The sequence below is a fragment of the Schistocerca serialis genome, chromosome 3, assembly GCF_023864345.2.
Source record: "Schistocerca serialis cubense isolate TAMUIC-IGC-003099 chromosome 3, iqSchSeri2.2, whole genome shotgun sequence".
NCBI classification, from domain to species: domain Eukaryota; kingdom Metazoa; phylum Arthropoda; class Insecta; order Orthoptera; family Acrididae; genus Schistocerca; species Schistocerca serialis.
The window spans coordinates 601,906,285-601,931,220 of NC_064640.1; the positions used below are offsets into that span (position 1 = coordinate 601,906,285).

General features: G+C 39.6%; 1 long non-coding RNA gene across 1 annotated transcript in view; it reads right to left on the reverse strand.

Moving 5' to 3' along the window:
- Positions 1-1,302: 1,302 nt before the first annotated feature.
- Positions 1,303-24,936, reverse strand: part of LOC126470484 (uncharacterized) — a 43,360-nt gene continuing 19,726 nt past the window's right edge. Inside the window, exons 3-4 of the long non-coding RNA XR_007586216.1 lie at positions 4,364-4,504; positions 1,303-1,509 (exon numbers count right to left, since the gene is read on the reverse strand). This is a non-coding gene — a long non-coding RNA (uncharacterized LOC126470484). The remainder of the gene's footprint in view (positions 1,510-4,363; positions 4,505-24,936) is intronic.

Genomic DNA, 24,936 nt, shown 5'->3' on the forward strand with positions numbered 1-24,936 from the left:
TTTTAAGGTGGCAGATCTTTTACCTCTTGAACCTTTGGATTTTGCTGGCCCTTCATTTTTTACCTCTTTGCACAATTTATGTGCACAATGTCACACTGTAGCTTATAATATGGCTTTTACAGTGCTGCTGCCAATGTAATCGCTGCTGCAATTGTTTCTGATGGTGGTCATGTCATTTTTCTTGTAGTTCCAGTTATTTTTATTGTTTTTCAATGACCTTACACAATTTTGCCCCCAAGTTGGACAAACTGCTTTGCCCTTAGGAAGTGGCTAGATCTAGATGCTGCTCTGCACGCACAATGTTTATAGTCACTGGAACTGCAGTTGTCTTGCACACAAGACTAATACCTCATCACCATTTCCTGTAACCTACAACAATTAATGAACATTTTTACAGTTATGAATTTATTGTCTGTCAAAATATTAACACAACTTAAATTGCAGGATCCCCATGTTCAGGAAAACTTCACCGAGACAATAAATGAAGTAGGAAGAACTAACACTCTAAGTTCTGAAAGGGTAACTTCTATCAAAGGACACTTGATAATAACCTGAGCAAGTTCCACATGATGTAGCAAACAAATGTCACCTGTAGTCAATTACTACTGACAGAGTGATGTTATTATCATATTACAGCAGAGAATGTGGAAAGACTGGGTGTTGTGGTATTTTATATATTTTTGTTAAATATATGCTTTTCATGTGCTTGTGGCCTCTGGCTCACTATGTTGTGTTCATCTGGCTTCGTGTATGTGGTGCTGAGCATTCTTTCTGAGGATGGTGCCTGCTTATTCAGTGTACATTCCAATAGTGGGTTGGCTATTATTCCAGAGAAGATTTACTGCATACATCTGGTACACTTGTTTAGTTTGTGGGATTCTTTTCCATGTTTATGTTGCTGGTCCTTACTCAAAAATTTTCGTTTCTAGGGTCACATCCTGCTCTTGTTCCTATAGTTATTTTACTGATGATGGTTGTGTACCTTATGATGCCAATTTTGTGCAGGAAAATAGGGGACTTCTATTATTTCCCCTAAGGGAGATTTTAAGTACATTATGTGGTGTAAAGTCCATGTTCTTTCCTTGCTAATCAAAACTGTGTGAAAGCAGTTCATTCTCGTTTTAGTTAGTTCTAATTATGATTTTTATATCTTCTTTAGGTCAACATTTTGACAGCTGAAGATGTAACTATAATGCCATGAAACTAGACATGATTAATAAAAGCTTTTTGATGTAGCTGTTGTGGTTTTCATCAGTTAAAAACTTTGAATAGCAATGTGCGTATCTACAAGCAAATAGCAAATTATGCTGCAGGAAAGCACTTTATTGTTACATGCACATAACAATGAACAGAATCAGATGTCTGTGTAACATTTTCTCTGCATTCACCCTTTTATTTACCAATCCTAGCGTGTCACAACAACAGTCATTTAATTACCTTTGTCTCCTACATTGTGAAAACTGCCTCCAAGAGCTGATGGATTTCTGATGCTGTTATTGCTACACTCCCCTGTGAAAGGAATAAAATCTGTGACACTAAGACATTGAAAACATGAATAAATGGCATATATTAAATGAACCAAATCAAAATATAAACTCAATTAAGAGGAAAATGCTATCTAGTGGTAACACACTCATTTTAAGAGATAAGTGGATATAGTCACAACATTCGTGCAAACATAATCAATAGATATCTAACATCTGTTAGGATTAGATCAACCACCCTAAGAAGAGATTAGTGCCAACAGGATTTCCTGTTGATCTGATAAATCATCATCAGTGAATTAGCATTGCATAGTCACTCTAAACTTTCATCTGTTTACAAACCTACTTTCACTTATAACCTGCTGCAATTTCAGTAACCATCTGCCTTGGTAGCCTTAATATGGTTAATTCCATCTCCTCAACTGCCAACATAGTCTCCTGCCAACAAATCTTCTCAATTCTTGCCACAAAATATATGGAATTTTTAAAAATTATCTAAGGAATCTTAAGGTTAATTTCTAAAGCAATACTCGTTTTTCACGTAGCATCTCCCACTGGAGACCATCTAGAATTACTGCATTACTCTCACATTGACTGTAAACAACCTCAAAGGGCTAAAAATATTATCTATGTCTTACACATATACCATGTGTAAGATTGGTCAAATCACACTTCTTCAAAATACATCTGATATAACTGTAACTTCAAATTGTGTCTCCAGGTTGGGGATAAAATACTGAGTTCTATTTGATTAGGTGTCTTCTTTTAAATAACATATTTGGTCCAATAATTCACAATCATATATTTTGTTTGCTGGATGGCTGTGTGGAACTGTATCAAAGGCTCACATCATGACCTTGGATCTCACCATCTGTCTTCAGAGTCATGAGAATGTAAAGAGTCAGTCTTTGCAGAACCCTGTCTATTCTTACAGCAATGGAGTTGTGCACGTTACACAAATCATAATATGTAAGCAGAATGTTGTTTGATAGTGATTTTTTACTTTAAATGTGCAGTGTTTAAAGTACTTTCTTATCCCAAAGAAAGCTGAAGATGGAGATGGAAAGTTATTGTATGTAAAGTACATGCCCGAACCCCTGATCTAATCTGGAAGAATTTGCACTTGTATGCAGTGATAAGGCAAAAAAGGAGACAACTTAAGTCTTGGGAAAATTTTATCCACTTCGAATATCATCGACCGTGGAAGCATTACTGCCAACAGATGACCAGTAGATAAGCTTCAGTATGCATCAACCAGCTTAGAGAACCCTGTTTTTGAATCACAGCCTAAGTAGAAGTAGTGGTTCAGATAAACTATTCATTAATGACCAATTTTCTTTGTATGTTAATAATTACTTTCCTTGAAGTCATAGTACCTGTAAAAGAAAGGTCCTGAGATATTGGATAACAGGCAGATTTCGTGTAAAAAAAAGTTTGACACTTAAAATATCTCTATCTTTTGAAATCATGGTGCTCAATGTGGCGAACATCCTAAATAAATAACTAGAGGTCACATAGTTGTGCTAAAATTTGTAACCAGTGTTACCAAGTAGTGTTGTGGATTCTGGTTACATGACTTTTTAAAATATGTTGCTAATACAGAAGCACTGTGCAATGTTAATCCATGTCTTCCTGTGGACTGTCTTTTTAATCAATATCTTTTGTTTTCTGAATGAATTATTCATTAATTTTCAATTTCAAGATCACTGTTTTAGTCTGGTAAAGCCTATAATAAATATGGCTGAGTTGATACCTAAGTAGAAATTTCCTAATTTCACAAGGGAGAATTTTCAAGTGTATTCCCAAATTTACTAGAATTGGATTGAAGATCTAAGTACTGCCATATTTAATATTCCATGATTTACTGAGTTGGACAGAAAGTAGAGTAGTTGCCCAAGTTGGCATGTGAAATGATTCCATTAAGTCAGGTATCTCATTACAGAGCTGCCAACATACATTCTCTTCTAAAAATTCACTGTCTGTTATGTTACGTCTATTAATGTCACAAGTTTGTCACTGACAATATGATTACTTTCAAACAGACAACAAGTTATGATTTGTCATTTAATCTTAAGTGCTAATGCTAGTAATTGGAGAAGTACACTTTTCCCAGGAACTAAAATTCATTCATGAAAACCAATTCCTTGTTGCAAATAATTTCTTATTCAAAACAGAAAATCAATATGTTGGTTCATGATATTACATGGTTCATTAAATACATTCACAGCAGAAAGCCATACCAGAACAACATTACCATCACTTGCCCGTCACTCAATTCTGATTACCCCAAACACCATTTCGTCTCTCTTCTTTATACTCTAGCCCTTGATATCCAATCACATTTACAGCTTATCTCTTTTCTATCCTTATCTGGGCTGTAAGCCCATTTCCCCACTACCATGACTACTGCGATCATCTGTGCTATCACGTCCTTTTGTCTGAATAACACTTCTTAATTTGAATAAAAGCTGTCTGCACTACTGCTTATTTTTTGTATATAACATATTCTGTGCTATATACCAGAAACAATGAAGTTGTGGATAAACAGATATCTCCTTCCCTTATATTCTTGGCTTTACACATAGACTGTAATTACTTGTAAAGAGAAAGAAGCTACCAAAGTGTTAAATCCTTGTAGAACCCAATGGAATATTTTGTTTGTGTGTGTGTGTGTGTGTGTGTGTGTGTGTGTGTGTGTGTGTGTGTGTGTGTGTGTGCGCGCGCGCACTTTTAAACATGAATCACTGTCAAATGAGTATTTGCCTCTGAAGTTTTACCTATACTATGATAAATGCAACACAAACATTAAATAACACATTATAATCTCAAAATGGTGATTACAGTACTAAGTAGACATTCGATTAAAAGGTACTACTAACCCGGGCCATCATAAGGAACATAAGGTGATTCGTCTACTTCTCTTACAGTAGACACTTTACAGTGATTTGTGCTGGTGGTAAATGATCCCGCTCGTCGAGGCACCTCAAAGTTTTTATTAGTTGTCTGTTTTCCACATACACCTACAAAGAAGAGATTTAATGAAATTATTTATTGATATTATTATACTTATCACTCACATTGCAGTAAAGACAAAAAACTAGCAATGAAAGCAGCAGTGTCATTAGGCAATACAATAAATGATGACAAACCAATCATCCACCATCAAGAGAAGTAATTCCCAACATGGGTTAATTTACCACCCCCTCATTCACGGGTAGGAGGAATAAAATGAAATTTTCTGAGATGTACAAAGAAAGACGGTCCTATCATGAAGCCAAAATATATTTTAAAATCATCTTTATTATCACTATTTTGTTAGACTCTTAAAATTTGTTAAATCAGTAAGCAATGATCAGCTACAATTGTGAAACACATCATTATTGTGTGATGTAATCCAGCAGAAGCCACAGCTTCTGAAATTAATGTGTGCACAGACCACAATTTACCATAACCTGCATTGGCTGCGACTATTGACACAAAGTATTACACTGTCTGGTCAACTAGAAAAACTGTCACATTACTGAGACAGGACAGAAAGTGTGCACTATACCTATTTTAAACACAACCAATATTGTGTATTGGATGGCAGAAGTATACCAGACTCCAACAGTAAAGATGTCACATGAGTCTTCCGCTGACAACAGGCAGATAATTTATGAAACACCTGCAAAACATTCAAGCACAGAGACATCTTTTGGCTGACCCACATTCACACTGACAGATGAAGGTACGATAATGATAAATATGCAACCTGATAATAGGAATCAAAATTACTGTAATGTACAAAATTTAATATTTTTCACTTTCATCTCTTAAATACAGTATGATGAGCCCAATGAATGTGACTGTTGTCATTGTTGTTATTTTCAGCTGAAGACTAGTCTGGTGCAGCTCTCCACACTAATTATCTCATAGAAATATCTGCATAACTATTCCAACAGACTGAAACCTGCTTTCTATAGTCAAGCCTTTGTCTTGTTTCACAATCTTTAACACACACACTTCCCTCCATTACTAAATTAACTATTACTTCATGACTCAGGCTGTGTAATGCCAGTGGATCCTTTCTTTTAGTCAAATTGTGCCATACTTCCTCTACTCCTCAATTTGATTCAGTACTTTAATTATTTGATCCACCCATCTAATCACCATTCTTCTGTATCACCACATTTTACAAGTTTATATTCTCATCTTGTTTGTGCAGTTCAAACTTCATGTTTTTCTTCTGTATAAGGCTACAATCCAGCCGAATACTTTCAGGAAAGACTTTCCAGTGTCTTAAATTTACATTTGACCCTTTTTTTTTCAGGGACATTTTTCTTCCTATTATCAGTTTGCATTCCATACCCTCTTTGTTTCATAATCTAATTCCCTCAGCAACAACTAATTTAATTAGACTAAATTCAATTACCTTTGTTTTACTTTTGTTAATGTTCATCTTATCCAGTCAATTTAACTAATCTTCCAAGTCTTTGACCGCCTCTCAATGTAATCAGGAAACCTCAAAGTTCTTTTATTTCTTCTCCCTAAACTTTAACGCCCTTTACAAATTTATCACTGGTTTCCTTTCTCACTTGCATAATATACACACTGAATAACACAGTGGTAGACTACAGCTCTATCTCATTCCCTTCTCAAATACTACTACCTTTACATGTCAACTCTTGCAGCTGCAGTCTGATTTCTGTACAAGTTGTAGATAAGCTTTTGAGCCCTGTATTTCACCTCTGATACCTTTAGAAGTTCAGAGAGCATATTCTAGTCAAAATTACCAAAAAGTTCTCTACATCTACAAATCCTACAAACACTAAATAGCCTTTCTTCCATCGACCTTGTAAGATGAGTCTTAAGGTCAAGTACTGCCTTGTATGTTCTTACTTTTCTCACGAAACTGAACTTGTCTATTGTCTATCGGTCTTTCCATCATTTTGTAAATAATTTGTGTTAGTATGTTTTCAACTATTATTTATTAAACTGATGATCCAGTAACACTCATAGATCAGCACTTGCCTCTTTGGAACTAGGATTATCACGTTTCTTGTAGTCAGAGTATTTTGTCTGTCTCCTATCTTGCATACCGGATGGAATAGTTTTGTCATGGCTGGTTCCCCAAGGATAAGCATAATCTTAATGGAATGTCATCTACTACAGATGCCTCAATCTGACAAACATATTTCATTGCTCTGTCAAATTCTTCTCGCAGTATCATGTCGTCCTCTCATCATCTACTTTCCTTTTTCTTTCCGTAAAACTGTCTGCAAGTTTCTTTCCTTTACTTAGACTTTCTGCATATTCTTTCAACCTCTCAGCCTTCCCTTCTCTGCTTCGAAATCCCTTTCATTCTGAACTCTGACATTCATTCAGCTGTTTCTCATTCCTTCCAAAGTTTCTTTAATGTCCACGTACACGATACATGTATGTCTTTCTCATAATTGTCCCTGCATCTACAGCTTTTCATTTCTCCTTCAGCCAAACCTGCTAAGCCAATTTGAATTTCTTATGACTATCACCATTAAATCATAAAGTAGCAGGTGAAGTAGAGGTAATGCTGACAGTCTTCCATGACAAAGAGAGAGAGAAAACCTGTCATACTGAATTTACGTCAAACAAGCTGTCACTAACACCTCTGATTTCAGTATGTTTAACTTCTTATAGCAGAGGACCTATTGTGCCCATGTCAAAGGGTGGAGCTTCCCTGTAATGTTTCGCAAGATAAATGGTTCATAAAGAAATTTTTGCTCCAAGTGTAAAGCATTTCGTCAACCATAACCATCCTCTCTTCAGATATGCTCCACTGCAGTTAGAGAAGTGAAATGAAATGATCGTGTGGCATTGGTGGCCCATCCAGGGAAGTTTGGCCGCCATGTTGCAAGTCTTATTTCAGGTGATGCCAGTGATGATGATGATGATGACGAAAGGATGAGGGCAACACAACACCCAGTCCACGAGCAGAGAAAATCTCCAACCAAGCCGGGAATCAAACTCAGGCCTGCTGCATCATGTTTTGAACTTCACACCTTACCATTATAAACCAGTGGGAATTTTCATAAGCTGCACGGGAATTAAATCCTAACTGGCAGAGTCACTAAAATATAAAGAGTAACGGCCATGTCACAGGAAGCAAGGAAGATGAGCATAATTAAAGAAACAACCAAAGAACAAATTTGCTGCATACACATACAAACAACTGGCTTAAAATAAATGTTTAAGGATTGTTTTCTTATTTAATTAGTCATACTGACAATTAGATTACAAAATTTATAAATGAAATATAGAATTAATTAAAAATAAAGAACTATGTCTAGTATAATGTGAATTTATATAAAACAGCTATTTAATTTGCATCTCTCCAGTACAACTTACTTGGATCACTGAAAGTTTTTTTGAGTGTGATAACATCATTGGAAAACAAAATTTTGGTTACTAACTTTATGATTTACTGACTTACATATGGCTAATTGGCCTGTTTTTGCATCATTCACTGCACAACTATTTGGAAACGAAAAGTTGCTTGGTCAATATAATTTCAGAACACAAATGATAAATTCAAAATAAAGTCAAACACGACATTTAACATCAAGAAGCACAATTACACACTGTCTCACTAACAAGAACTTCCTACCAATTGTTTGTTTCAGTTATAATGTGAATTTTGCCAGTAGCAGCTTAATAGTTGCATGTTATTCAAAAGGATTCTGAGGAGTGGACCATAGATAAAACAAACGCCTGTAAACTTACGTATAATGAAGTAGTACAAAGTGAGGGCAAGGAGCATGGGAGAGAGGGGGAAAGAGAAAGAGAGAGAGAGAGAGAGAGAGAGAGAGAGAGAGAGAGAGAGAGAGAGAGAGAGAGAGCGCACGGGGGGGGGGGGGGGGGGGGGGGGGGGGGGGGGGGGAACGGGGAATCAGAAATGCAGCCAGATGTACATAAAGGAACTAGGAGCAACATAGGGTGAGAAACATACACATACTCCCACACAATTTACGCATCCGGCTACAAAGAAAGTGGCTTCCAAGTATACATCACACATTAAATTAATAAGCTAGCCAAAAAGGCAACTCTTCATATGTAGCCAAATCAATACCTCCAATTTTCCACTTGTCTTCTAAAAGGCAAGAATCACATGGGTACACACCTAATACAAGCCAATTTTTAAAACTTATGTTTTCCATTAGTTGTCATATATGGAACATGCTTTCACACAATAAAACTGAAATAAAATGTAAAGTTCATTACAAATTAGTATTTCTAATGCAATATAGCACCCCCCCCCCTGCTGCTCTATCTGTCCATCTGCTCCTCTCCCCTTTTTCTGTCCATTTTCCCCTCCCTCCCTCTCTGTCCATCCTCTTCTCCACCCTCCTCCTTCCCACTCATTGTCTGTCCACACCTCCACTGCCCCCTTTCTCTCTCCATGTTATCACACTCACCTCAATAGAAGGCTGATGGTTCTTCCCCCCCACAGTCTTTCTTACCAGACTAACTAACATGTGTAAAAAATTTTGTTGACATCGCGCCAGGGATTTAGAATAAGCTTACCGCCTATGGCTTTTTCCACATACGCACATGTCAAATACATGCTCTAGTGAATTTCGGCCCGCAGTTTAATTTTCACATAGCTCAACATTTAAGACGTATCTCCGGAACTATGTGCTGTACAATGATGCAATTTTGCAGGAACATTAAGAGGTACACAGAGCGCGTTCCATAAGTAAGGTGACCAATTTTTTTTCTGATGCAACGGTACACCACAGCGTGTTGTAACTGGCTCGGCTAGGTGGATGTGGGTGTTAATTCAAAACGCTCTTTGTCTCATTCGGCTGCAAGCTGCCGGAGAGTCAGGACGTGCATTTCCGTCAACCACATTTTGAGTTTATGTAACACGGCACAATGGATCATTCTGTAGAGCAACGGTACGCTATCAAATTTTGCGTTAAACTCGGGAAGTCCGCCACCGAAATGTTTTCATTACTTCAGCATGCCTTTGGGACTCAATGCTGGTCCAAATCACAAGTTTTCCGATGGCACAAGTTGTTCATGGAGGGCCGAGAGGAGATCACTGATGAACCTTGCAGTGGACAGCCATCAACCGCACAAGTCGACAAAAATATGATGCGTGTGTGCAATTGTTTGAACTCTGACAGATGAATGAGCCTTCAATTGATAGCACAAACTCTATACATGTCAGAAACAACCGTTTTCCATATTGTGACCGAAGATTTGAACATGAGAAAGGTATGCGCCAAACTCGTCCCAAAAGTGTTGGCCGACGAACACAAGCACATGCGAGCGCTTTGGTGCCGAGAAATGTTGGAAATGTGTGAGAATGATTCTCAGTTTCTAAACTCAGTTATTACTGGTGATGAGTCGTGGATTTTTGAGTACGATCCTGAGATAAAAAGGCAGAGTTCAGAGTGGCACACCTGATCATCGCCCCATCCCAAGAAGGCACGCATGAGCAAGTCCAGGATCAAAACCATGCTCATTGTCTTCTTTGACGTCAGAGGCATTGTCCACCTCGTATTCGTACCCACTGGGACTACAGTAACTCAGCTTTCTACTTGGAGTGCTTAAAAGACTGAAAAGGAGGGTCTCGCGCTGCTGAAGCGACATCAAGGACATGTGGAAAGTTTACTACGACATCGCGCTGAGTCACAGCGCCTTCACTGTCAATGACTTCCTGGCCAGGACCAAGACCCCATTGGTTCCCCAACATCCCTACAGTCCTGACCTGGCTCCCACTGACTTTTTTTTGTTTAAAAGGAGTCATGAAAGGAAAACATTGGGACACGACAAAGCATCCAGGTGCGTGTTACATCAGCTCTAAACAACATTCCAGAAAAGGCATTCCAGGATGCCTTCCAGGCATCGAAACACCGCCTCCAGAAGTGTATGAGGCAAGAGGGTGCTATTTTGAAAATTTTTGATTATTTGTACGAATATATTCAATAACTGATTTTTTTATGAATTTAGTCACATTACTTATGGAATGCACCTTTCATGTGGCTACTATCTGCAAAATATGTTGTAAATAGAGTTAGTAGTAAAGAAGTAATAAATTAAAATGTTGTGCTTCATGTGACAGTTTTGCTGGACGAACAGCAGAAATGTAGTAAGCGATAAAGATTTTCCTTTCGCCATTTTGTGGAGGTTGTCAGTGAGAAAAAGTTTCGTAAAGGTTTGAAATTGTGTGTAAAGTTTGTTGCAAGTCTCTAAGTGCTGTCATTCTCAAATACTGGGTGACTAAAGTACGGGTATTTTTGCGGCATGGTCTACACTGTTTTTACACCACCACCACCACCACCACCACCACCACCACCACATCCTCACCCCCTTGATAGGTCAGTGGCTCTTACCCCAACAGGGGCAATTAGCGGATAGTAAGTGATACGCATACTAAGTTCGGTTGAAACTGATCCTGAGGCTTAGGAGGAAAGGTGGAACATATATACATACATTTTTATAATATGCACGGATGTCCACATACCTGATAGCAACAGATTTATGAACAAATACAATATGGTAGACTATTTAGCTTTAAGAACAACGAATTCCTTTATTGGAGAAAGAAGACACAGAAGAATTGAAACAAATGGATGTTTCTTATGACTGGACAGGAAAAATCACATTTCCTAAATTGGTCAAAAAAGTTTCCACCATACTTCTGACTTCCGTAGTTTGTGTTCAGACACCTGATTCTTAATACTTGTTTGATCACAGTGAATTATTATCTGAAGCCACATGTGTAATGAAGGTGAAGGTAAACTTGCTCTCAGTGCTGTTCTCTAGAGCCCACTGTGTGTCCTATTGTGAATGAGACTGTGAGGTTTGTTACTCTGTCAACATGCCTCTACAGGTAATTTCAAGTTTATAGACTGCACACGAGACAGCAATTACCCTGTAAACAACAGCGACTTCATAGAAACATTAAACTGCTATCCCGAGGCGCACAACCTTTAAAGATCTGTCTAATACTGGCCGAATGAGGACAAAAACACCAGCTGCAGACCATGTAACACAAATTATGGCTTCTGAGTGTCCTAAGGAGAATGAAACAAACTGTTACCTTTCTTTTAAATGGTAACTGAAAGAGATGTGTCAATCCAGATATCAAACAACCAGTCCATACAATCAGTTTGGTTTCTAGACATCCATTATAAACAGTAGTACAAACCCCAAGAAGTGTGTTATATGTTGAAGGTGGGCAAGGGAACAAGTGGAATGGAACTTGAATAAATGGTGCTGGTTAAGCGATCCCAGGATTCGTCCCATGCCAGATGATTGTCACAGAACAAACGAAGTAGCCAGGTATCAATGCATGTCTCATCTACATATCTACTCTACATGCCACCATACGGTGCATAACGGAAGGTTACTTCTGGTACTACTACTATTTCTCTGTGCCATTTGTGGTGCATGGGAATAACAACAGTCAGTAAACCTTTGTCATTTCTGATTTTCTCATTGTGGTCACTTCTTTGGTTGGTTGATTTGAGGAAGTGGACCAAACAGCAAGGTCATCACTCCCATCAGATTAGGAAAGGAAGCCAGCCGTGCCCTTTCACAGGAACCATCCCAGCATTTTCCTGAAGCTATGTAAGGAAATCACAGGAAACCTAAGTCAGGACGGCTGGACATGGATTTGAACTTTCGTCGTCCTGAATGTGAGTCTAGTGTGCTAATCATTGTGCCACCTCACTTGGTGGTCACTTCACCTCACTTGGTGGTCACTTCACGAGACGTGTGAGAGGAAGCAGTAGGTTGCCCTACTCCGTTCAGAATCTGCTTGGAATTTCAACAACAAACCTCTCTCTTATCCACAATGCCTCTCTTGCAGTGTGTGCTGCTGGAGTTTGCTGAACATCTCTGTAACGTTATTGTGCCTACTAAACTGCCCATGACAAAATATACTTCTCTCTCTCTCTCTCTCTCTCTCTCTCTCTCTCTCTCTCTCTCTCTCTTCCACCCCCTCCCTCGCCCCTATCACTACAAACTGATTAGCAATGCTCAGTCATCACCCGAACAAATGTTTTGTGAGGCACATCTATTATGAGTGATTTGCATTTTCTTAAGATTCTTCCAACAAATTCTCAGTCTGCCATATGCCTGTTCTATTAGTTTTATGTGATCATTCCACCTTAGGTTGCTCTGGATGTCTGCTCCTAGGTATTTTATGGTTGCTACTGTTTCCAGTGGTTTATCACCAACAGTGTGATCAAACAGTAATGGATATCTTTGCCTATATACATTCAATATGTTAAAACTTCTTCAAATTCAGAGATAACTGCCAATCTCTGCACCCACTATTGATCCTTTGCAAGTCTTCATGAATTTCTCTACTGTTCTGGCATTGCAATCTTCCTACTGACAAAGCATTACCTGTGAACAGCATCACAAAGCTTCCGATGTTATCAACTATATCATTTATATACATATTGTGAACAGTAATGGTTCTGTAACACTCCCTCGGAGTACAATCAAAATTACCTTTTACTTTTGTCAATTCCATCCCATCAAGAAAAATGTGTTGGTTTTGTTTGCTAGGGAAAGCTGAATCCAGTCATAAATTTGGCCTGGGTCTCAATAACCTCCTATTATGTTCACTAAATGACAATGTGAAACTGTATCAAATGCTTTCCAGAAACTGACGAACACAAAACCAACTGAGTGCCATTATCTAAGGTACTCTGAATCTGATATCCAAACACAAAAAATGGTTCAAATGGCTCTGAGTACTATGGGACTTAACATCTGAGGTCACCAGTCCCCTAGAACTTAGAACTACTTAAACCTAACTAGCCTAAGGACATCACACACATCCATGCCCGAGGCAGGATCCAGACCTGTGACCGTTGCAATCGCGCGGTTCCAGACTGAAGCGCCTAGAACCACTCAGCCACTGCGGCCAGTTCCAAACACATCAAGCTGATTTTGCAAGATCTCTGTCAGCAGAATCCACAAATATTTTTTTTGAGATCTTTGTCCTCCAAAAACATCATAACATATGAGCAAAAAACATGTTCCATAATTCTACAACAGACTGACATGAGCGATATGGCCTATAATTATCTGAATCTGTTCAAGGACCATTCTTGAAAATGGGAACCACCAATGCTTTTTTCCCATTGGTTGGTATTCTTCATTCTCCCAGCAATCTATGAGACACAACTCCTGGAAGGTGAGCAAATTCTTTCATGTGAAATCTATAGAATGTCACAGATATCTCATCTGATACAGGTGACTTTCATGTGATCAGTGATTTTAGTTGATTCTGTATTCTGCAATCACTTACCTCAATATCTAGCATTTTGGCATTCATACAAGGATTTTGTGCAACAGTCTTCTCTCTCTCTCTCTCTCTCTCTCTCTCTCTCTCTCTCTCTCTCTCTCTCTCTCTCATCTTCCTTACTGTCACCAGTAGAGTCACCGAGTGACTGAATAAAAGATTTTGATCTAATTACTAATTGTATCTAATACCAAAACTTCTTAAGATTCATGGTGATAGCTAAGTGTTTTGTGTGCACTGCTTTTGAATTTATCCCATTTGTGCTCCACATCTTCATTCTCAGAATATTTGCTCTTATCTGCTCCGATACTCAGCAATTTGTTTCCTGTCATGCTTGTTAAGCAAGAGGCATGCAGTCCCACAGGTCCAGCAGAGAGGCGGGTCAGTCACGTTTCAGACTCGCTGGTACAAACGAACGGACATTGGATACCTCTTACCATTATGAAGGATAATTTGAGGACTGTGTAGTAACAGCATACAATTAACATTTCAGTGAAGGGTTACTCTTCCATGATGATAATGCATGTGCACACCACAGCCACCAGCCACCTAGTGACCATCTTGCTCCAGGAACAGGCATCAACAGAATGCAATGACCTGTTGGGTCTTCCGACATGAACCAAACTGGGCATTCTGCAGTCAGTTTAACTTTTAGTGTGTCACTGCAAGCCACCATCCCACAAAACTAGACGAACTCAGAAGGATCGCCGTTGATCTGCAAAATCTCTACCATTTGTGGACACCATTCTGAGGTGGATCTTACAAGGCATAGGGTGGAGCAACACAGTACTAAATGTTACCTGCAAGCAGCTTTTGATTTCACAGGCACACATTTATGAACAGACTGCCATCATTTTGGTCAACTTTTCATTTATATTTCTCTGTTTTTTTACTTTCGGAGGTATTAATCTTTCATTCCAACTCCCCTTGAATCTGCACCCATATACATTTAAAGGTATGTAGGTGGTGTCAAAGCTTATTTTGTAGTACTTTTACTTTCTCGCTTTTCACCACACAAAGGACACTATTTTTCAAAAGCACTAAAATGCTAGGGTTAGGCATATCCTAGGAACAATTAGGGACTAAACTCCTGACTTTTGGATTTGTAGTCCCACATGGAACTAAGAAATTACAAAAAAGGTACAATGTCTGTGAGAGAATAAATAATGGAAAGCAATTTACTTGGAACCCCCTCAGAAATTATGCAGTTCCCTCTACCCCCACCACATCAGAAAATCTCAGTACATTAGGAAAGTGTTCTGTTGTAGGCTTCTCCCTTAGCACATTCAACAGATTTTTTTTTTTTCAATTCAGATATGGATATATAGCCGAGTTCTGTAATTACTGTCCAATCAGTGGCAGATTTGAAATGAAACTCAATTAATTTCACTGAACTGCCAAGTCGCCAAATAGCGAGGCATATAATATATTGCAATTGTGATGAACAGTCCTGGAATAATACGCAAATACAACAAATTTGAATACTACACGAGATGTCTCTCAGCTACAAAATGCTAAGAACACATTTATATGTGATATTCATTAACATAGCGATAGTGGTTAGCTCGGACTAGCATTTAATGATATGCGTGTTTAAGAAACTTCAGATAAAAAACTGCTACGTAATAATACTTCCTCGCGGCTACCAGATTAGTTAGTTATATACTTTCAATGTCAACAACATGTTTTATGACAACACAATTGCATTTATTCACATGGTTAAGACACGAAACAGATACAACTGAAAATAGATGAAACTCCAAAATGACAGTCGAGGCGCACAGGCATTCACGTATAACCTCGAAAATGTTTTCTCTTGCGGTGAGAACCAGTGTACCCACCCACTACTCCGCAGTTCTGCGCGCGAATGTCGTGCCGCCAATCACGTTCCAGGAAACGCCGCGGCGCGGCGCTTTCTCGGCACGCATTTTATAACAATACAGCTGCGCTCTTTTCACTTCGCGCTGATTTACTCTCTGACAGTTAAATACAGAACTCTCGTCCTGTAATAAGACTCTACTAGTTACCCTGACATTTCGCGCTCTACGTCAAGTTCAATTACAGAACCTACTGTAAAAATTGATTGTGTATCAGTAAGCATATATTCTGATGTAAGACTGATGAAACGAGTTTCTATTCATTTTTACCGTTCCACCGACACCTGGAAAATGTTACCGATTTTCTGCGAAAGCATCAAGCGGTCATCTAAATGTTAAACAACGAATCAAAAACAAAAGTACTTACAATTACAACATGAAATGTTGGGCATGGTGCCAATTTAAAGGCGAAGAAATACGGATACTAACACAGATTTGCTAACGCGAGAGCAAACAACAATCAGACGCGTAAAGACGCCGTACGAAAGAAAAATCCACTACGTAACACGACACGCAAACAAAAGAAGGGCGGATACAATTTCAGCGTTGAATTCAAAGTACAGCGATGTTCAAATTTGGTCCAAGAATGAGTTTTGAAGATTTCTGAAAGTATCAGTCTCTTCCTATTTGTATGTAATTTTTCGAAATAATAACCAGCTGCTTAAATAAATAACGAGATTCAAATTAGTAATTTTAACACAACCTACTGTAGGTGACACTCCTAGGAAGTTATATCTTTACATATATCGTCATTGGAAAGGGAAGACAGTAGGTACGGGCCTGCCACCAACCTTTCGGCTACTGCAGATTAGTCAGCAACAATCCCCAATTATCTACAGTTTATGCAAAGTAGAAGTTCCGCCGCTGACCGAGTAATTGTTATGTCGTCATACAACATAAACCGAACGGGAGGCATTTCTTTACTTTTACGTAGCACTTTTCTAAACACTCGCGAAGATGGAAGAAACTAACAAGCGTTCTTAAAATTGCCATTTACGTTCTTTCCGTCATATCCACTGTTAGTTTTGGGAATTGAAATCGTTAGTTCGAGGCGGACTGCTTGGGCAGCTAACAGAACAAATAAAACTTGTCATTTATATTTACTTCTATAAGTCACAAACTTCTGTATGGTGTTTTCTTATCATTAACATGCAAATTTTACCCTCTAAGATGTTTAAGAGTAATGTATGGCGTGGTGTTCTGTACGATTTGCGCTCATTTATCTTTGCATGACCTCAAAGACAAAGTTAATTCAGCTGTTCTGTAATGTTTACTAAATCTTGTTTGTTGGGAAATCCTGATCTGAAGCGTAGCGAGGACCAGGTTCGGTTGTAAGGTGGTAATTTTGTTGAGAGCTGGAAAAGGCAACGAATAAAATTTGTGGTAACAGATTAAACTTCAACGCGTCCCCAAGTCTACATTTATTTCATATTCAATGCACTTGTCGTGATGATTTTGTGTGTGTGTGTGTGTGTGTGTGTGTGTGTGAGGGAGGGAGGGAGAGAGAGAGAGAGAGAGAGAGAGAGAGAAACGGCAAGATAAACACACAAAAGCTGTATTACATAAAAGACAAATTTCCTGCAAGTATGACGTACATCTATCGTACACTAACTACGAAATTGCGCGCACGCGCGCGCGGGTGTGTGTGTGTGTGTGTGTGTGTGTGTGTGTGTGTGTGGGGGGGGGGGGGGGGGGGGGGGCGCGGCGGAGGCTGCGGGGCCGAATTTGTGGCTACAATGCAACAAGAAGAATCCAGTGCTGCATCCGTTCCATTTCATTTCGTTTGGTAAAAAAAGACACACTTGCAGTGGCATGTGAACACAGTATTGATTTTACTTCAGGTATTACTGTTAATGTAACATGGTCCAGGCCAGGCTATTGTTCTGTAACTATTGAGATATTCCTTCGTTGTTTTTAAAAAGAAAGATCAGTTTTCATGTTTGCTATGGCAGCGAGGGAAATTTGCTTCTGAAACAGTTTGCCAAGGTAATTATGTTAAGTGAAGGCAGAGGGAAAGAAGGGGGGGGGGGGCAGCGAGGGGACAGGCTGTAGAACAGTAAGTTTATCAGATATTCTAAAGCTGTAGAGAGGGGCACACTTCATTTAGAAAAGAATGGCCACAAAGAGTATGTTTTGCACTACATAATACCCAGCTGCAGAGGGTTCATTCATGACAATAGCTGTTATTTGGTTGCGTTTTCTTGCAACACATGCTGTGTGAGTGCCTTCCAGCATTAGAACTGTAACATGTAGAAATTCTCATAATTTGCTCCATTCCTCATTTCAACTTACACTATGCACTTATGATATTTACTTCTCTGTTTATTCCTTGGCTATATTTCTCCTCTTCTTACAGAGCACTTTGTGCCACTGCCAGTGTCTCTCTTTTTCCATGTCCTACACATTCCCTCTGTACTTGTGCCTTGACAAGTTCATACAAAGTTCATATTGGGACCTGTTTGTACATCTGTGCTGCTCTAAAAATGGTTCAAATGGCTCTGAGCACTATGGGACTCAACTGCTGAGGTCATTAGTCCCCTAGAACTTAGAACTAGTTAAACCTAACTAACCTAAGGACATCACAAACATCCATGCCCGAGGCAGGATTCGAACCTGCGACCGTAGCGGTCTTGCGGTTCCAGACTGCAGCTGCTCTAAAAAAATATACTCATGGAATATAATGCCTACTGTGTTTTCTTTATGTCACACACAATGAATACTAAAATAACTAAATGTTTATCAACATGAAAATCACAGCTACATATTCATCATACACCACAAAGCACACTAAGATACAGCAGAAAAACACTATAAACTGGTGTGTCACATGGCACACACATTATTGTTACTGTGCATTGTCCACCTTGTTACAGGCACACAACTCTAACAATAGGAAAAATTCATAAATTGACTATCTGAAAGACTCCGAATTTTAACAAAATATTTTTGATCAGCCTGTTATACGCATTGCTGCAACAGTAGTCTATGCAGACATTTTATACGCAAATATTCAAAACAGGTCCCGATTTACACACTGCCACCCACGCACATGCACACACTGCTAGGTAAAGAAAATGTGACTTGTTGAGCGTAAGGAAAATGACTCTGTGGGGCGCAATGGCCTAATGATTATCCATCAGATATACTTACAAGGAAAAACACAGACTGCAAGAAAGTATTGCACAATGAAATAAGAGTTTCTAACTGCACCTTTTTCAGTGCTATGCAGGATGTTTGGAATTTCCTGTTATTTCCATTCTATGACAGTTTCAATTCAGGCATGTAATGTGTCCACGTCTGCTGAGGGAAAGAGAAAGTATCAGAGTTGCGTGTCAACGTATGCAATAGGGTAGATAGGATGACGTACTTAATCAGCAGTCACCTGAAGTCCCTTCACCTCTGTCTTGCTGAGAGACTCCTGTAGAGACAGAGGGGGCTGCTGGCATGAGTTCTGGCCGCTGCACTAGGAACTGAAGTAACACTAGATGGGATGGAGAGAGTGTACCAGAACATGCTTTGTAGGTACAAAGTCAGTAACAATGTTGGCTGTCGCCACTGTAGTAATGCACACAGCACTGTTCTGTACATACAGTATGCTATGAATACTGTTTACTCGTAAGCAATGGACAGAAGGATAACTACGTAGAACAAAAATGTTCCATAGCTTACACAGCTCTTTATATATCCTCAAAAAGTTCACTGCTTCCAGTTCTTCAGGGAATCTAGTAAGACACTGATCGCATACATAAAGAAAGCAATTGTTATTCTGTAATGCCCGACAGGTATGCAACACACCTAATGTACAGGTAACACGGGTATGGCTTTAACTGACTAAATCTATTGGAAAAACTACAGTAATCTACACTTACTTATCATAGTCTATGATAGCTCACAAAAGTTTTACAATTCCAGGTGACACTCAATAACAGATATATACGTCAAACTTCCATACGTCATATATGACAGCCAACACTTCCTTCCCAATTTGTGAATAATTACTCTACACTGCATTTAACATTTAAGAGGCAAATGCAATAGACTGTTCTGTGCTGTCAGAGTATTTGTGGGAGAGTATGGCATAAATGGCACAATCCCATACACCAGTGGCAAGCATCAACAACTGCCGGGATGGAAATTTGTTAAACAAGGAGGCTGACTGTTGCACTTTTTAAGTTACACGAAAACTTTCTGGCATGCCTTTGCACACAACTGAGCAGCTGGGAAATGTGAGCTGCTATGGGAATAAACTTGACATAAAAGTTTACTTTGCTCAGGACCAACTGTAGTTCTGAGAGGCCCTTAGGAGCAGCTAAGTTAGTGATTGCATCCACACGATCTTGTGTGGGTGTGAACCAATCTTTACTTAATATACACTACTGGCCATTAAAATTGCTACACCAAGAACAAATGCAGATGATAAACGGGTATTCATTGGACAAATATATTGTATTAGAACTGATATGTGATTACATTTTCACACAATTTTTGTGCATAGATCCTGAGAAATCAGTGCCCTGAACACCCACCTCTGGCCGTAATAATGGCCTTGATACGCCTGGGCATTGAGTCAAACAGAGCTTGGATGGCAGCTTCAACACGGTACCACAGTTCATCAAGAGTAGTGACTGGCGTATTGTGACAAGCCTGTTGCTCAGCCACCATTGACCACACGTTTTCAATTGGTGAGAGATCTGGAGAACGTGCTGGCCAGGGAAGCAGTTGAGCATTTTCTGTATCTAGTAAGGCCTGTACAGGAGCTGCAACATGTGGTCGTTCATTATCCTGCTGAAATGTAGGGTTTCACAGGGATCGAATGAAGGGTAGAGCCACGGGTCATAACACATCTGAAATGTAACGTCCACTGTTCAAAGTGCCGTCAATGCGAACAAGAGGTAACCGAGACGTGTAACCAATGGCACCCCATACAATCACACCGGGTGATATGCCAGTATGGCGATGACAAATACACGCTTCCAATGTGCGTTCACCGCGATGTCGCCAAACACGGATGCGACCATCATGATGCTGTAAACAGAACATGGATTCATTGTTGAGTACACCATCGCAGGCGCTCCTGTCTGTGATGCAGCATCGAGGGTAACCACAGCCATGGTCTCCGAGCTGATAGTCCACGCTGCTACAAACGTCATCGAACTGTTCGAGCAGATGGTTGTTGTCTTGTAAACATCCCCATCTGTTGACTCAGGGATCGAGATGTGGCTGCACTATCTGTTACAGCCGTGCAGATAAGATGCCTGTCATCTCGACTGCTAGTGATACGAGACTGTTGGGATCCAGCACGGCCTTCCGTATTTCCCTCCTGAACCCACCGATTCCATATTCTGCTAACAGTCATTGGATCTTGACCAACACGAGCAGCAATGTCACGATACGATAAACCGCAATCATGATAGGCTACAATCGCACCTTTATCAAAGTTGGAAAAGAGATGGTACGCATTTCTCCTCCTTACACGAGGCATCACAACAATGTTTCACCAGGCAATGCTGGTCAACTGCTGTTTGTGTATGAGAAATCGGTTGGAAACTTTCCTCATGTCAGCACGTTGTAGGTGTTGCCACCGATGCCAACCTTGTGTGAATGCTCTGAAAAGCTAATCATTTGCATATCACAGCATCTTCCTCCCGTCGGTTAAATTTCACATCTGTAGCACATCATCTTCGTGGTGTAGCAATTTTAATGGAAAGTACTTGACACTCGACTTAAATAAACTATATTTATCAATGTGACAACACAGACAATGGGTTTGGAGCCACTCCAACAACAACTGGAGGTTGTGTAGGTGCTGCTCCCGCATGGGAATCATCTAATTAATGTAAAAAGTTGGGGACACATGGGATGGGTTGTTCGAGGTATATCTGAAAAATTCCAGGAGCCCCTCCAGTCCCAAAGACAAACTATTACAGCACTGTTTTATCTGATCAACTACAGACAACTGAAAATAGGCATCAGTGAGCTCAATCTTCGAAAAATAATGGCCACCAGCCAATTTAACCAATTATTCCTCCAGCCAGGGAAGTGGATACAAATCAAGATTTGTTTGAGCATTAACTGTACACTTAAAATCACCACAAATGTAAGTGGTCCTTTAGGTTTCTTAACTACAACCTATGTAGCTGAATTCAGTCTATTGTAAAAAGTGTTGAATATGTTTTATATTCATTTATTAGGAATAAGAATTCCCTCTGAAGGAATAAACATAGATTCTGAAAACAGTACTTCTGTTGTTGCCATAATTCTCAGTTTCAAATGAGCTTCACGCAGTTGCCTCAGACTAAAAGTGAGGTTAAAGGGTATCAAATCAGCTTTGTGACAGGACTGAATATTCCCCAAAATATAGAACTCTGCTTGTTATTAATGAGAGAAATGGTCTTATGTTGAAGTAGATTTGTGTACATTCAGGACATTGCTAAATGTCTCACCAGGTCGGATAAACAGAGGGGGAGGGGGGGAGTGTGTGTGGGAGGAGAGTGAATCGCCATAGACGAGCAGCGTGTTTTGTCATGGAACAGGGAAGTGATGGTTAAACATACAGTTGATAAAGAGTCATTAGAGACAAAGCACTAGTTCTAAGGTTACGCCTGGGCAACCTTGGCTTACACAGAGTACGAATTTACCAGAAAATAGTTAGACACTTCCAACACCAAGCCTTGTTTCTGGCCAGGTCTGACTTTGCTCTCCACAACTGACTTGTACTTATTAGAAGATATTACTTTCTTCAACACTGCTGCCTCACTCTGGATAACGTAAGGCTTGTCCATTCTTTTTTCATTCCTCACTGTTCTATAATTTTATATACAAATGACCCATTACATTTGTTTTTAAAAGAAATTGGTCTGAAGACAGTTGTATAACCAGTTTCCAAAACCAAATAAATTGTGATTTGGACAGTAATCAGACGCTGCTGTTGCCTGGACCCTATGATTAAAATATTGACTTTCGTACATAGAGGGCGTTTCAAAAAGATTCATCTGACTTCACAAAATTATGTATTTTACCTTGGCACCAGTTGTATGTTACCCGTCCATGTGGTTACCAGGAATTTCCATTTAAGTTTATGAAGCACCTCCGTAATATCTGCACGATTATCAAAGCTACTGATAACAAATCCAGCAGCCCATCTTTGAATTAATTCAATATCTTCCATTACTCTGACCTAGTGGCGATAAGAAACGCTAGAGCAGCACTCAAGAAAGTGTTGCACATGTTTTCTATACAATGCCTCCTTTACAGATGAACCACACTTTTCTAAAGTTCTACCAATAAATCGAAGTAGACCATTCGCTTTCCCTACTACTGTCCTTGTGTGCTCGTTCCACTTCGTATCGCTTTGCAAGGTTACACTTACATATTTAGTTGACACTACTGTTAACAATTAACGAAAACAACCTCAGCTGCACTGTTACACATTCACTGTGCTACTGCAGCTGCAGTTGCTACAATTGGGATCAATCATTAACGTTACTGTCAGCTGTGGTGCGAAATGTGGTCAAGATTATATACGATGTGGATGTGGCTGTCTCAAGCAGCTCAATACTAATACTTTATCTAAACATTATTGGAGTATTTCTCCTCCTCATTTGCATTACATTACATTGTCTACATTTAAAGCAAGCTACCATTCATCACATCAACTAGAAGTTTTGTCCAAGTCATCTTGTATTATCCTACAGCTACTCAACAATGACACCTTCCTGTACACCACAATGTCATCAGCGAACAACCACAGACATCTGTTCACCCTCTCCAGCAGATAATTTATGTATGTAGATAACAAAAGCAGTCCCTATCACACTCCCCTGGGGCAGTCCTGATGACACGCTTGTGTCTGACAAACACTCTCCGTTGAGGGCAGTGTACTGGGTTCTACTATTTAAAAAGTCTTTGAGTCACTCACATATCTGGAAACCTATTTCCTATGTTCACACCTTGTTAACAGTCTGCAATGGGACACTGTGTCAAACATTTTCCAGAAATCTAGTAATGGGAATCTGCCTGTTGCCCTTAACCCATGGTTCACAGGATGTCGTGAGAAAGTGCCTGTTGGGTTTCACGTGCACGATTCTTTCTAAACTCACACTCCTTTGTGGACATTAGCTTGTCCATATCAAAGAAATTTATTGTATTCGAACAGAGAATATGTTCGAGAATTCTGCAGCAAACCAATGTTAATGATATTTGTCTGCAATTTTGTGGGTCTGTTCTTTTACCCATCTCATACACTGGAGTCACCTGCACTTTTTTCCATTCACTTTGCACCGGGTGAGAGACTTGCAATATGTGCAAACTATGTAAGAGGCCAGTGCCATAGAGCACTCTCTCTAAAACCAAACTGGGATTCCATCCACATGTGGTGAAATTTGTTTTCAACTCTTTCAGTTGCTTCTCTATGCCAGGGATGCTTATTGCTACATCATCCATATAGAAGTCTGTGTGGCAGTCAAATGATGGTATGTTTGTACAAACCTCCAGCATGAAAGATTTCTCAAAAATGAAATTTAAAACTTCAGCTTTCCTTTTGCTTCTTCTACTGCCACATCAGACTGGTCAATGAGTGACTGGACAGAGGTCTTCAAGTACTCCGTGATTTTACATAGGGACACAATTTTCTTGGGTTCTCAACAAGATCTTTCGCTAAGGTCAAAATTCTAAACCTAGCTTTCAAAAACTCGTTAGCGGTAGAGGACTGCAGCACCATTCCCCCTTTCCATTATCGAACAAACGCAAGGATAGTTGACATAGTGTTTAGTGTATCTGAGATTGTAAAACAGTTAAGATCCTTAGACGCCAAGAAGGCATCTGGCCCAGACGGTATCCCCGTAAGATTATATGTTGACTACGCTACAAATATAGCACCATTCTTATCCACCATCAATCAGAGATCACTGGAACAGTGAAAAGTTTCACGGGACTGGAAGAAGGCCCATGTCATAGCAATCTATAAAAAAAAGGGTAGAAAATCGGATGCACATAATCACCGGCCAATTTCACTGACATCGATTTGTTGTAGAATCGTGGAGCACATTTTGCGTTCAGACATAATGACCTTTCTAGACTCCGAGAAGCTCATCTGCAGAAACCAGCACAGTTTTAGGAAACAGCGGTCATGCGAGACACAGCTGGTCCTCTTTGTGAATGATATACAACAGGCTCTAGATACCGGCTCCCAGGTGGATGCCATATTTCTCTACTTTCGAAAGGCGTTTGACTCAGTTACACACTGCCGCTTGCTCCAGAAAGTGTGCGCTTATGGGCTATCCGATGACAT